The sequence below is a fragment of the Octopus sinensis genome, linkage group LG6 (assembly GCF_006345805.1).
Source record: "Octopus sinensis linkage group LG6, ASM634580v1, whole genome shotgun sequence".
In the NCBI taxonomy this organism is placed as follows: Eukaryota; Metazoa; Mollusca; class Cephalopoda; order Octopoda; family Octopodidae; genus Octopus; species Octopus sinensis.
Window position 1 is genome coordinate 33,075,585 of NC_043002.1, and position 14,629 is coordinate 33,090,213.

The 14,629-nt window shown below is 38.5% G+C and overlaps 1 long non-coding RNA gene across 1 annotated transcript in view; it reads left to right on the forward strand.

The window, feature by feature from the left end:
* LOC118763872 overlaps positions 1 to 7,403 on the forward strand; it is a 27,913-nt gene extending 20,510 nt beyond the window's left edge. Inside the window, exon 4 of the long non-coding RNA XR_004999628.1 lies at positions 7,273 to 7,403. This is a non-coding gene — a long non-coding RNA (uncharacterized LOC118763872). The remainder of the gene's footprint in view (positions 1 to 7,272) is intronic.
* Positions 7,404 to 14,629: the final 7,226 nt, after the last annotated feature.

A 14,629-nucleotide genomic window follows, 5' to 3' on the forward strand; every position in this document is an offset into this window, starting at 1 on the left:
AGCACCACCTTTAGTCGAGCAAATCGACCCCAGGACTTATTATTTGTAAGCCTATTACTTATTCTATCGGTCTCTTTTGCCGAACCGCTAAGTTATGGGGACATGAACACACCAGCATCGGTTGTCAAGCGATGTTGAGGGGACAAACACAGACACACAAACATACACACATGCACACACACACACACGCTCACACACACACACACACACACACACACACACACACACACACATATATATATATATATATACATATATACGACGGGCTTCTTTCAGTTTCCGTCTACCAAATCCACTCACAAGGCTTTGGTCGGCCCGAGGCTATAGTAGAAGACACTTGCCCAAGATGCCACGCAGTGGGACTGAACCCGGAACCATGTAGCTGGTAAGCAAGCTACTTACCACACAGCCACTCGAATCGTTGGCAAAATATTAAGAATCAAATGGCAAGATTATGTAACCAACGAGAAACTTGGAGAAATCTTTATATATAAAAGTGTGGTTGTGTGCTGTCTGTCTCCTACGATTTAGATTCCTAACTACTCCCACATTTTGCGGTGCAGTTTAACCAAAACCGGGTATCTTATAGTCGTGATTCATATCGAGCCCTTCTAGGTATTAGCGCGCGTCTACGATGAGTCTACGATTAAAAAAAAGTTTACCATCAATTTTTCCTATTTTTAATGCATTTTTGGCATATATAAGGGAAGTAACTCTCTAAAAATGTATTATTACATCTCAGAACGTAAAAAGCTACAGTAACTCCACCTTGTGGTTAGCCATATTGAGATGGCTATTATACTTTACATCTCTAAAAATGCTTATATAGTTATTTCCCTTACAAACCCGAGCAACGCCGGGAGATACTGCAAGTGGTTAATAAAACAAACAATGGATAATTTATTGTTGGAAATATCTATAGAGAAGATAGAAGCCTTATTCAGGACGTACCTAGTTGGAGGGCAGATGAGAGAACGAAAAGAGAAAGACTGCGAGAAATTTGAAAAGAAGTGATGTGACGGGAGCAGAGGAGGAAGACTTTTGAGATGGCACAAAATTTGTTATGTTAAACAATGTGTATATGTTTGTGTGCGTGTGTGTTTGTCCGTGTGCGTGTGTGTGCGTGTGTGTATAAACATATATTGTTATGTCAACATTGGACTATAACTTTATCTACTTCGAGTTTTACGGTTAAAAACGGTACATACATGTATGTATGTATGTATGTATGTATGTATGTATGTATGTATGTATGTATGTATGTATGTATGTATGTATGTATGTGCGTGCGTATTGGCGTGTCTATGTATGCATATATATGTACATGTATTTATGAATGAATACATGATGAAGAACTGATATATAGGCGTTATAATTATCCTGAATATCTGACTGGTACGTATTTTATTAACACTAGATTTATTAAAGAAAACGTCGTCCCCGACTGTCTCAGAAACCATATATCAAATATAAATGAATTATCGTATAAATAAATAACAAGTAATATTTACACAACACTACAGTTGCTTAGCAACAAAAAACAATGGGTGAGTAAAAGGATTGTTGAAAACCTGTCGCAGTCTTTCACAGTTGATATGCTGTGTCTGTCTCAGATACATAACAAAAGTCAACTAGATGATAAAAGGTACAAAGTTACTGGGATCTTTTTTTGCTTGGTTGGCACTTTTCAATTTCTTCAATTTTCTTCCAATTGATTTCAAATTTGATGTGTTGGTGTAGTTTTGTATGGTAATCATTGGCATGAAATTCATTTTCGCTATGAATCAATAAACAGTTAATTTTTAAAGTTCACAAATTTTGGATAAGTTTAGCCAATCGAAAGCCACTGACATATAGGTGTCTGTTTCTATTGTAACAGGCCAAGAGTTGAAACTCTTTATAAAGAAAAAAAAACACGTGTTTACAAACTGGTATTTTACACTGTGTTTTCCAGCTTGTATTCATCTGTTGCTGTTTTTGGATATTTTGTTGCATTCTCGATACTCACCTCTTGAATGCTTAAAACTACAAAATATTTGTTGTCTACTCTTTTTTTTTTCTTCGGTCATCTTTCGCTAATTAAATGCTTAAAACACGTACTATCGTCGCAATGTTGACATTATTGCTTTGTCAGCTTACTCTTGCAGTCACGGACAAAATGACAATTTCCAAATCTTGTTTCCTGACTGGGTAAAAATGATCAAACCTTAAACCTCTGTAACTTTTTTTAAGAAAACATATTTCTGGAACAAGTAAATCAGGCCCTGAGATTCGGTGTGAAAAATTACATCAATACACTAAATTTGAAAAGTTTCACTTAAATTTAAAATTTCAAAAAGTGCAACCAGACAGAAAAGATCCAAATACTGAAATAACTGGCCTCTCTAAGCAGTGACAGGGAAGAGCTGTTTATCTTGCAATACTGAATTCGTTATCTTCTACAGGAGCGAAAAGTGTCCCTCTTTTTCTCGGCTTCTAACCAGACTCCTTCCAGTTGCCATATGTAGAATTAAAGTTACATCTAAACTTCGGTTCTGATTATTGACAAAACTTTAGCGAGTAGACTTTGCAATCAATCAGTTTTATAGCTGGAATATCCACGAATGAACGAACAATTTCTGAGATCAAATTGCAGCACTAATATGTCTGGGGCTTTTGATTGGCTAAAATTGCCCAAAATTTGCGAACTTTAAAGGCTATTAAATTTTTATTTTTTAATTTACTGCAAAAATGAATTTTATTTCCATAATTAGCATACAAAGCTACACCAATACTCCAAATTTGAAAACAATTGGAACAAAATTACAATAATTGAAAAAATTGTGACAATAACAGAAAAATTGTGACAATAACACTAACTGAAATAATATAGGCTATATCATACTGTTCCAGTGTTCCGTACCAAATTGTTCATTCCCGAAAAAAGTAAGAAATATTATGAGACAAGTCCATAATCTGCAACACTTGCGTTTGACATGTTTAAAGCAAAAAGTATGCAGAGTGTCTTAAAGAATGATAACTGATAAACAAGTAACGGAGAAAATCGAAAATATTGTAAAAGAAGGCAAGACATGCATAGCATTAGTAACTGATTGATTAATAAACAGAGCAGGGAAAAGGCAGAATCGATGAAGTATCGTACAAAATGCCGTGCGATATTTAGTAACAATTCTTTATATTTTGAGTTCAAATTTCAGCAAGGTTAAATTTGCCTTCCTTTCTTTCGAGTAGTCGTTAAAATAAAATACCAGTAGCGTACGAAGATCCATTTAATGAAGTATTCCCTCACCCACTTCGAAAATTTTACTTTTGTGCTTTACTTACAAATCAATATTTAGATAAACTAAAGCGGCGAGCTGGCAGGGTCGTTAACAAGCCGGGTAAAATTCTTAGCAGCATTTCGTCCGTCTTCACATTCTGAGTTCAAACTCAGTTGACGTCAACTTTGCCTTTAATCCTTCGATGTCGATAAAATAAGCACCAGATGAGTACTGGACTCGATGTAATCGACTTACTCCCTTCCCCTAAATTGCTGGCCTTGTGCCAGAATTAATTTGAAATCAGCATTTAGATAAATCAACGCGCGATGAGTTAGTTACAATATCTTGGATAGCTTCGTTAACCATCATTCTGAGTTCAAATCATACGAGGAAATCTGAGTTTATTTTCCATCTCTACTGGTTCAATGAAACAAATGTCATTGCCGTGCCGACTCTATTCCGGCAATAGGATGATTTTGTGATCCCAAACGTAACAGGAAATAACCTACAGAAAATTTTCATTTACCGACTCTAAAACATATTCGCTAAGATAATGGACAGCATATAACACTTTGTTTAGGAACGACAACACGGATACCAACAGAGTAAGGCGTCTATATGGTCACTCGACCTCCTTAAAATAACAAACAAATCGCTTTCAAATTATAGTCATACTACAATTCTTATCGCTGTTGATCTTGCTGATGACGTTCATCTTAATTCTCAATTTGTTTTTCTACTTTCTTTTTCTGGACTCTTTTCCCTTACCTCCTTCTCGAACCTACATTCTTGTATACATCTTCCTTTATTATCACCTTCATTATTCCCACTTCGCTATCCTCATTGTCGTCTACTTTGCATTGCTCTCTTCTTTCCCTATTTCTTCACCTCCTACTCCATTGCCTTATGTAACTCCAGAGTACCATAGTGATATATATATCCAATATCAAAGCAGCGTTGGGCTTCACACCACTGCACACACAGAGATAAAACTGCTTATGCCCAGTTGCCAAGACAACAATGAATCGCATGTGCGGACACAGTCGTCATCGTAGTGTCAGACACTAATCACACTGAAATGATCGGCACCGCTCTGAGGAAAAAATAGTCATAGTGCCTCTAAGTATTCCTCCGCCGTACAAAGGATTCTACTAGCTCGCCCCTCATGATAATAGTAGTAGTAGTAGTAGTAGTAGTAGTAGTAGTAGTAGTAGTAGTAGTAATAATAATAATTATAATATTAATAATAATAATAATAATAATAATAATAATAATAATAATAATAATAATAATAATTTGATGACATGCACTGCTCTTTCATTCAATAATAATAATAATAATAATAATAATAATAATAATTTGATGACATGCACTGCTCTCTCATTCAATAATAATAATAATAATAATAATAATAATAATAATAATAATAATATTCAAGGACCTTTTGAGCGGGATGGGTTACTCGACCAGAAGAAAATTGTAACTGGGCCCCACCTGCAAGGTCATGTGCTGTTTATCTTCATATGAAATCACCATGTCGCGCACATATGGTTGTGATGCATGTGCCTGGTGTACCCTTATCAGACGGGTAGTCATGATGGGTATACTGGGCTTCGTATATTTTACCCCAGTGTCACTTTGATGATATGCACTGCTCTCTCACTCAATAATAATAATAATAATAATGTCTTATTTGCCACCAGGGCGAAGGATGAGGGGGACAATACAAAGAGAGACATAAAGTGTGGAATGATAAAAAAAAGAAGAACAGTACACACGGTATACTGTAGTAGAAGGGAAATATACATAGTATACGGCACTGGAAGAGGAGAAAAAGTGATAGTGATGGGGGTCTTCCTGATACAGGGAGGACATCTAGGGATAATCGAGGAACACCATCATCCAAGAACCCCCTAAATACTAAGGACGAGAGCCCTCTCCAACTCATTTCTTCCGACTCACGGGTCTACACTCAGAGTGGTACCATCCACTCTTGCCATTTTCGAAACTTTCACCCACGTTTTCATAAATGCACTCGAGGACAGCACCTCCCTCTCTACCCTCACTCGCCTTTTCAAGTGAATCTTGAAAAGTCGATGAGGGCTTTACCAAAGAGGAATGTTTCTGTCCTCATTTCTTTCAGCCTCGTCCATCGGACAACCTCTTTCGTCACAGCCAGCAGACAAAGGAAAACTGCCTTGCCAGCCCCATTAAAGGAAGGCAGCGGGGCGCGAAATTTTTTCCAACGAGAGTTCCGGACCCCAATTAACTCATTTGCATACAGCCAATCAGAGTTGCGAAACAGAGAGCGAATGCGAAACCCGAATGATGGTGGGTACAAGTATCTTTGGATCCTAGAACTGGACAATATCTTGGTGCCTTCCAGCCTATTATGAACGTACACAGGCTGTACATGAAGAGGAGTAAAGGTGGACGTGACCTGATAAGCGTACGGGAATGCATCGACAGTGGAAGAAGGAATGTGACAGAGTATTTGGTAAGCAGCAAACAAGACCTGCTACGGTATACTGTTAATACAGAAGGTATTTAACAACAATGCAGTTAAGAGTGCTAATGAATTTCGGTTGTGAATAGCCAACGAGAGAGAAAAAAAACACTACTCCGCTTGGAATTACATAGTCAGTTTCACTGTGAAGCTAGCAACTTTAATAGACTAGGAAGCATCATGGATGTGACCCAGCAAAGTTGTCCTTAAAAAGAAGACTGAAAGTCTAATCATCGCTGCTCAGGATCACAAATTGAATACCAACTCAGTGAAAAGGAGAGTGCGTGGGGAAAATGTCGAAAACCTGACTCACATTGTTAGTGCTTGTGAAAGTTTTGTGCAGAAAGAGTACCATTGCAGACACGACGAAGCAGCTAAAAGTCTTCTCTGGCTACTACGCCGAAAGTATGGATATGAGGTAACGGGTACTTGGTACCAACATACAACGGAAAAGGTAACAGTCGAAAATGAGAAGGCAAAGATCTTCTGCGAACTTCCACCTACTGCATTGCCTGACTGGTAGCCGGACAATAAACGCTTGACGAGATTCCGGAAGCCAAACCCGTATTTGCTTGACCCAAGATTACAGCTCTCTCAAAGAGACAAGTTAGGGGAAAAAGCGCTTGACAAATGGTGACCACAATTGTTCTTTGTCAAAGAATCGCCATAGAGCTCGGAGTCTCAGAGCATGTCTATGCATCATCAACCGCAGCAGTCCTCCATCCGGCAGGTGTTGACAGCAAATGACGCGCCTGATCAGTGGAACGTTTCCCTTCCACAAAAAGTGGAAGAACAAACATTCCAGACATTTCAGATGTGAACTAGAACAAGGCAGACGGCCTGGCGCTAATAAATGATAGAAGTAGAGTAGGCGTTCACAAACTGTGGTTGACCTTTCAGGCATAGCTTTCTTTTTTTTTTTTTCTCGACCCATTTTGGCTGAGCCTGGCCACTCTGTTCATAACCTCATTCCAGTTCTCCGCCCAGAGTTATGGACCAAACGAGTCTCCGAATAACTTAACCAGTCCTTTTCCATCCAGTGCATCACGATGCAATGCGAGGACATGGATCTACCTCACCCGGTACTGAACTGGAAGCCCACTGACATTTCCTGTTTGATTTTGGTTGCTGCTACCACCTCGTATTATCCTAAAGTAGTATCAATCATTTCAACGTGCATTGGGATACGACGCTATTACGGTGACGTTGTCCGCATATGCCGGCACAGATCTTCCGTATCCTAATTCGCCTAGGATGACCTTTATTATCTCTAGTTTTTATAAGTAATTTGACTAGATAAGTACTAGTTAAGCACTGGTACATTTGGATAACATGTGAGCTATGAACGTACACCAAGACCGCCGCCGAAGAAACGACGACGGCCGAAAGAGCACCGCGCGCGCCGCCGGTGATGGCAGCGGCCGGCGCGGGGCAACGCGAATGCTACCGCTTATGCTACGCCTACCGTGTACCCTCACAAAACTGGACTAGAGTCAAGCTCAACAGGGTCTTCTTTCTCCGCCGATCCGTCCAAGTCCGTTCCCTTGGCTGTGGTTTCGCTAGACAGTAGATAGCGATAGTGGGAATCTCGTTGATCCATTCATGCGCGTCACTAATTAGATGACGAGGCATTTGGCAAATTTTAATTTGTTTTTGTCTTTGGTCAGTAAGTGCTGTTTCCTATTTGATTCTATCTAGAAATTAAAGGAAATGACAACTATTCCTTCAAACTTTGCTTTTGTGAGCTGGACATCAAGGTTTTGAAACTAAACTATTTTCCATTACATTTCAGACAGATTCAGACTGAGTTGCTGAAGCAGGAATATCGTTACAGCAAATATTCTGCTTATTACCATTTGTTTGTTAGTTGCTTGAACTTAACCACTTGAGATCATCGTAGTTATGTGTTGAGCGGGATTCTTTGAGGCTTGAATAAATTTAACAAAAGCAAAGTTTGAAGGAAATATTAGCCATTATTCATACTTTCTAGGGGTAAGCAAATAGGAAATAACAGTTTCCACCAAGGATATAAGTTGTGTTACACAATGTTATCATATATTCTGCATTTGAATGAACAGTCCTGCTGATCTATCATCCTACTGATTCAGTTTACCCATAGCTCCTGTTCTTGAGCTATCAAGATATTTTTTTGTGACTGTTCTCAAGGCTCAAATAATCATCAGCAGTACCATAATCATTTTGTCTTTTATGAGGCTTTCATACTTCAAGTCGTTATAGTACCCTATATTTTCCTTTTTCCTGTTTTTTATCCCTGATGTCATATAGGCATAATACACCAATTATAGTACGTATTTTTTTTTTCTGGTGACTACAACATCCGGTTTATTATTGCTCTATTCTTTCGATTTCTATTTTAAAAATTGCGCAGTAACTTCATTTCATCGTCTTAAAGGGCTTGACTTTAATTTCTCACAAAAATGTCGTGACTCTTTTCTGTATAAGACGAAACTAAATTTACCACAAACATTACCATGTGTCATTGAAGCAATCATGGCATACCGACAGTTATTGTATCATTCTGAACTGAGGACATTAAAATAAAATATGAGTTACTACGTTATCTGAATAATCACGCATTTTGCAATTCAATGAACAGCGGTATTGATATATCCTCTTGATATTATTATTGTTGTTGTTTCCTTTCATTATAACTTTATTTCAGCTGCCTAAGAGCCGGACATCCTCAGGAGGCCAAGAGTAGGAAGGGCACTTTTGTTTTGCTATGCATGCTAAAATTATCACCATATTTATTCCATTTTAGATGTAGAGTGCTTTCCGTAGTATATGGGCTCTAACCATCAAGGTTATCTTTTGTAGTTCACAGAGACTGGAGTTACCAGGGAGTTGCTTAATATATTTCTCAGCTCCCTTCTTTATCATTCCCAACACATCAATTACTACTGGTATTATCGTAGTACTAAGCTTCCACATTTTTATGATTTCAATTTGCAGATCTTTATAGTGAGAAAGCTTTTTGTATTCCTTTCTTGAGGCATTTTGATCTTGAGGGACAGACATAACTATTAACAAACAAGTTCCCCTGTTGTAGTCCTTGATCACAATGTCTAATCGATTGGAGTCAATTTTTCTCTCTGTTTGTATTGAGAAATTCCATCTTCTGATGGTGCCTGTACCACTTATCATGAGATTCAATTTTGTAGTATTTACATGCATTCCAGTGGATGTACAGCTCTAGTCTGTCATATCTTATAAGGTACTCCTTTTCAGCGAGGACTAGGCAGCCAGAAACAACATGATCAATTGTCTCTATGAATTGTCCGCAAATTCTGCACAAGGAGTCAGATCCATCTTTAAAGATGTTTGCATGGTAGTTTCTGGTAGGCAAACTCTGACCTTGTGCTTCAATAACAAAACCTTCTGTTTCCCTTTTCAGACCTGTCCCTTGTAGCCTTTGGTGTTATATCTGGTCGAGATGAAGATGGTGGCGACGAAGTCGGAGGTTGCTGTAATGCTGTAATGACGACTCTGTTCAGAAGACTGAAATAATACATATAATGTGCCAGTTGGAATGAGAAAGACATAAACCAATAGGTTTAGAGAAAGATTTATTGATATGTTAATTTGTATGTCTATGTGTGTGTTATGTACATATACGAATAATAGACAGGCAATCATGAGAACAAAGTGTATGTGTGCATGTGCATGGATGTATGCGTGTGCTACATATAAGAACAAGAATGAGGAAGAAAGTGAAAGAGTCTATAATGAGAAGTTAGACGAATGTTCATAGGGACAAGAATGAGAAATACCAGTTCGTAGTCAATTCTAGATGGTGATTGAAATACTGTATCAAGAAGTTTTGGCGATGATGCATAGCCGGTGCGGTACACGTCGTACGAAATTGTGGCTGTAATGCTGCTGCCTAGGTTACTTGTACAGGAGTTCTCGCAGGTTGTATATTTGCTGTTAACCATGGTGAAGTAATTCACGAACAGTGCTATGTTAGAACCTGTGCAGTGTTGCTGGCTGAGCAGTGTAGAGATGTTGACGACGTTAAGAAGATGGTGGCGACGAAGTCGGAGGTTGCTGTAATGCTGTTGGACGGGTGTTTGGCTTTGTCGCTGGAACTTACTGTATTTTGTGTGGTCAGTGGCCAGACCTTAAAAGGTCTGGAACCAATGACGTTGAGACGATGAGTAGCGGGGGTTTTGTAATGAACAGGTAGCTCCACCTACGTTAAGAACAGACTGTTTCACGTGATCTTATTAAGGGAATCCGATTGGGTATACGCAGCATATTGGTGTGACAGAGTAAAAGACAAATTGCGCCATTACCAAACAATCAGAGCAGTGGACACAAAGTTGTCAAAATAGCGGCCAAATTTTAGCTGTTATCTGCTACGTTCATATGTATGTATATACAATAAAGAGGAGATGAATTTTACTCGAGTATACACTACAGTGTGTGTTAGATTTTGATCAATATCTGGCTCGGACAGGCGGTTAGGGTATTTTCCATGTAGGAGTTTGTCTTTCCAGTTGTCTTCGATATTATTCATGCAAGCCTTCTTTGCTTTTTGTTTGATGTTTTTTGCATCAATGATAGGTTTGTCACTATTTGGTCCTCGTTGGTCTTTCTGATTGTTAATTTCTAAATCAGGAGAAGCAATGGTAGATCTGTCAGTATTTGGTTATTCTTATTGTTAACTTGTAGGCCAAGAGACTTTTCACATTTCTTACTAAGCTTCATGATTGAAGCTTGCTTGGAATCTTCATGCTTAAGTGCAGTTCGTAAGAGCACACCACTTGTATTAAGGTACGTTTCAAGGCCTATTATTGCTGATTTGAAGGATTTTTCGAGCTGTATCAGGCTTCTTACACCTATTTTTCTTGGGAGATAAATCCTGTCTACATCTGATTTTGGATGGTGCATTCGGTACTTTGTAAGGATTTTAGAGATCTTTCCATCCATATTCTGCATGTCAGTGAGACTCCCTTTAATGATACCGAAGCTATATGCGGTTACTGGTATGGCCAAAGAATTGATCGCATTAATTCTGTTAACAGCATTTAATTCTCAGTTTAGGACCATTCTTACCCTTCGGTAGCATTCCTTGCGGATTTTTTCTTTCATTTTAGAGTGCTGGATACCTTCACCTTTATTGGTTCGCAGATATTAGTATACTTCGGATTGGTCTAGGTTTCGAATAGCTGTAATAGTATCAAGTTCTAGGTTTTCTGCCTTTATGAACTTCCCTGCTTTGAAAGTAGCCTTTGTACATTTATCAAGTCCGAATTCCATACCTATATCAGAGCTGAATTCTTTGACAATATTCAGCTCTTCTAATTCTTTGACATTTTTGGTAAACAAGTTTAGATCAGCCATATAGAGTAGATGATTAATTTTCAGGTCAAAAAACTTATACCCTCTCTTACCATTATTCAGTTGCATGTATATTGGGAACAGAGCGAGGCAGAATAATAATAGTGACAATGAGACACCTTGAAAGATACCACAGGCGGTATTGATGTCTGGTGAGGTGGTATATCCTTGTTTTATGGTTTAAAACGAGGGTGGTTCTCCACGAATTCATGATTACTTTCAAAAAGTTCACAATTATTGGAGCTATCTCGTAAATTTCCAGGGCCTTGATGATCCATGCATGGGGGGACACTGTCAAAAGCCTTCTTGTAATCTATCCAAGTGGTGCTAAGGTTTCTGCGTTTGGATTTGCAATTTCCAATAACTATTTTATCAATCAGTAATTGGTTCCTACATCCATACGGACTCTTTTTACATCCCTTTTGTTCCACTGGAAATAACTTTTTGTCCAAGAATTCATATGCTCTATTCGCTATTATAGATGTTAATAGTTTATATATGGAGGTGAGGCATGCTATGGGTCGGTATTTGGTATTATAGACGTCACATAGTATATACAATATCGTGAGGTTGTTGATTGAAGATAATGCGTTTACCGGGGTTTTGTAATGTTTGTCAAGTCACAACAAGGATCTCAGACAGTACTTTACGCAATATGTGTGCAGTTTCAAGTAATGCCGACTTTTGCAATACACCTAGATTGTAGGGTATTTCTAAAGTTTTCTGATGCTTTTTTCAGATTGGGTAGCATTGAACCCAGTGTTCCGATGACAACAGGGATAACCTTTATATTTGACTCTCGTAGTTGCCACATTTTTGCGATCTCAATTCTCAGGTCTCCATTTTCATCAACCTTTTCTCTTTTTGTCATGATGATATATTGATCGCCTGGCACTGCCACGAAAATTATTACGCACTCTTGTTTGACCCCACCCCCACCCAAAGGTTACTATATCAGGCCTTCGGTGCTCAGATATCTTATCTGCATGGAAGCCAAAGTCCCAAAGGATTTTTGCCTTTTCCTTTTCATCCATTACCTTTTCCGGTGTATGTTGGTACCAAGCACCCTTAACCTCATATCCATACTTACGGCATAGTAGCCAGTGGAAGTTATGGGCTACCTTGTCGTGTCTACGCTTGTACGCTTTTTGTGCAAGACTTTCACAAGCACTAACAATGTGAGTCACGCTTTCGACCATCTTCCTACTCATTCTGCAGAGGTCCGTTGCATTGGTGTGGTATATATTCTTTTTCACTGAGTTGGAATTCAATACCTGGTCCTTGGAAGCAATGATTAGGCTTCCAGTATTCTTTTTTCAGGCCACCCTTGTTAAGCCACCACCATGATGCTTCCTGGTCTTTTAATTTGTCGGTTTCACGGTGGAACTGACCATCTAATTCTATGCTGGGTATGATGGAAAGTGTTAGTTGTCCACAGCCAGCAAACTAAGGGGACATTTGTTTCCTGGTCATGCTTCAAGAACCCTGCGAACAATTCTTGAAGTTCCAAGCAATGATAATTTTTGTAGGTGTTCTACCTTCACATTTGTACCGATCTTTTTCAGCTGTGTTAGTAGTTGAGTGCTGATACTTCCAAGTGCATCAATTAGTATTTGTATCACGTCTAATCTCTTCATTGACCACAAACTTCGTATTTCCCACTTCAAATCGTCATAGTAGTTTATTTTTTTCTTCTTCTTTCACATTGATCCTGTTGTCACCGGAGAATGCTATGTCGATTATCATACATGTTCTTTCATATTTATTCACCACAACAATATCTTGTTTCCGATGCCTGGTCAGGTGATCGCATTGGATCATTACATCCCACGGAATTTTGCAATTCTCATTTTCAGTGTCTCCTTCTGGAGTTTTTTCATACCCCATCTTTGCTCTTTGTAGGCCGTGATTTCCACAGAGCTCTCAATGGATCATTCTTGCCACATTGTCATGGTATCTTTTGTATTTGTGTTGTGCCAATTTCGGGCATTTGCTAACGATGTGCCATACCGTTTCATCCCTCTCACCACACATTCTGCATTTGTCGCCGGGCCTGTCTAATCAGCATGATTATTATCATTATTATTGGTGTTGTTGTTGTTATTGTTATTATCATTATTATTATTATTATTAATATCATCATTACGCTTGTGCATGCTAATTTATTTGGCAGGTATTTCATCTTGAGGTTCGGTGACAAGTCTCCTCAAATCTTCTTTGGGTTACTTGAAGAATATAGGATGGTACTTTTCTGCAAGTCGACAATGCAAGCTCCAATGTCTTTCAGTCTTTTAGATAGCATTTTAGGTGGTGTACTAAGTGTACCAATTAATACAAGGTTAATTGTTGTCTTGGGCTTCCAGAGTCTCCTCAACTCTGTGTTTGGAATTTGATTTTCCTCAATGTTTTCAATTTATTGGTATCGACTCCGCTATCATACAGAATTCCAAAATCTATAACTTACACAGTTTGTCTTCTGTGATCATATCCGGTCTTCTTGTTTCAATATTATGGTCAGTCTTTAAGGAGAAATCCCACACGATCATGTAATTTTCATTTTTTATCATAATCTCTGGTTCCTGTTTATACCACTTTTCTGTTCTTCTGAAGTCACACACTCGGCTAACATCCCAATGCACTCTTTTGGCTTCACATTCATGTTTGCATTTATACTCCCTTTGCGCTATTACAGGGTTGGCCACAAGTCATCTGACAGTAAGTCAAAACCATTTAATACCAAGATTAAAACAAAAAATTATTTTATATAAAACTTCACTAATAGATAGACAAATGCTGAAAAATAAACGGTGATTTCAACACAACATTCAATTTATTAGACATTCATAATTGGAATGAATAAGTAAAATTGAATATTAAATATTTAAGGAACTTTGATTTATTATCGGGTGACTTTTGGTCAACCCTGTATATTGCACTCACTCAAAAAATTGAGTGATACTTTCGTCTCCTTTCCTGCAGATATTATATTTGCTGTCTGACAAATTTCCGTCTGTCAACGAGAACCAGCAATCTTTACGCCCAACATTTTCGGTTTGTTGCATGAATTGTCGTGTAGTTCCATTTCTTTCCATCGGTTTGCTTTTTTTGTTCTTACTGTTCTCTTTAAATTCTCCTACTGTCTCGGTCACTTTCTTATTTCTTTACTGCCCACAAGGGGCTACACACAGAGGGGGATAAACAAGGACAGACAAACGGATTAAGTCGATTACATCGTCCCCATAGCGTAACTGGTACTTATTTAATCGACCCCAAAAGGATGAAAGGCAAAGCTGACCTTGGCGGAATTTGAACTCAGAACGTAACGGCAGACGAAATACTGCCAAGCATTTCGCCCAGCGTGCTAACGTTTCTGCGGGCTTGTCTCGGTCACTTTCTGAGCATATCTAGTTGCTGATAGTATTCTTTCTTTACTCTGCTCGACATAATTTTTCAGACACAGTATCGCAGTATTGACAATGGCTTTTGCGTTTAGTAATCC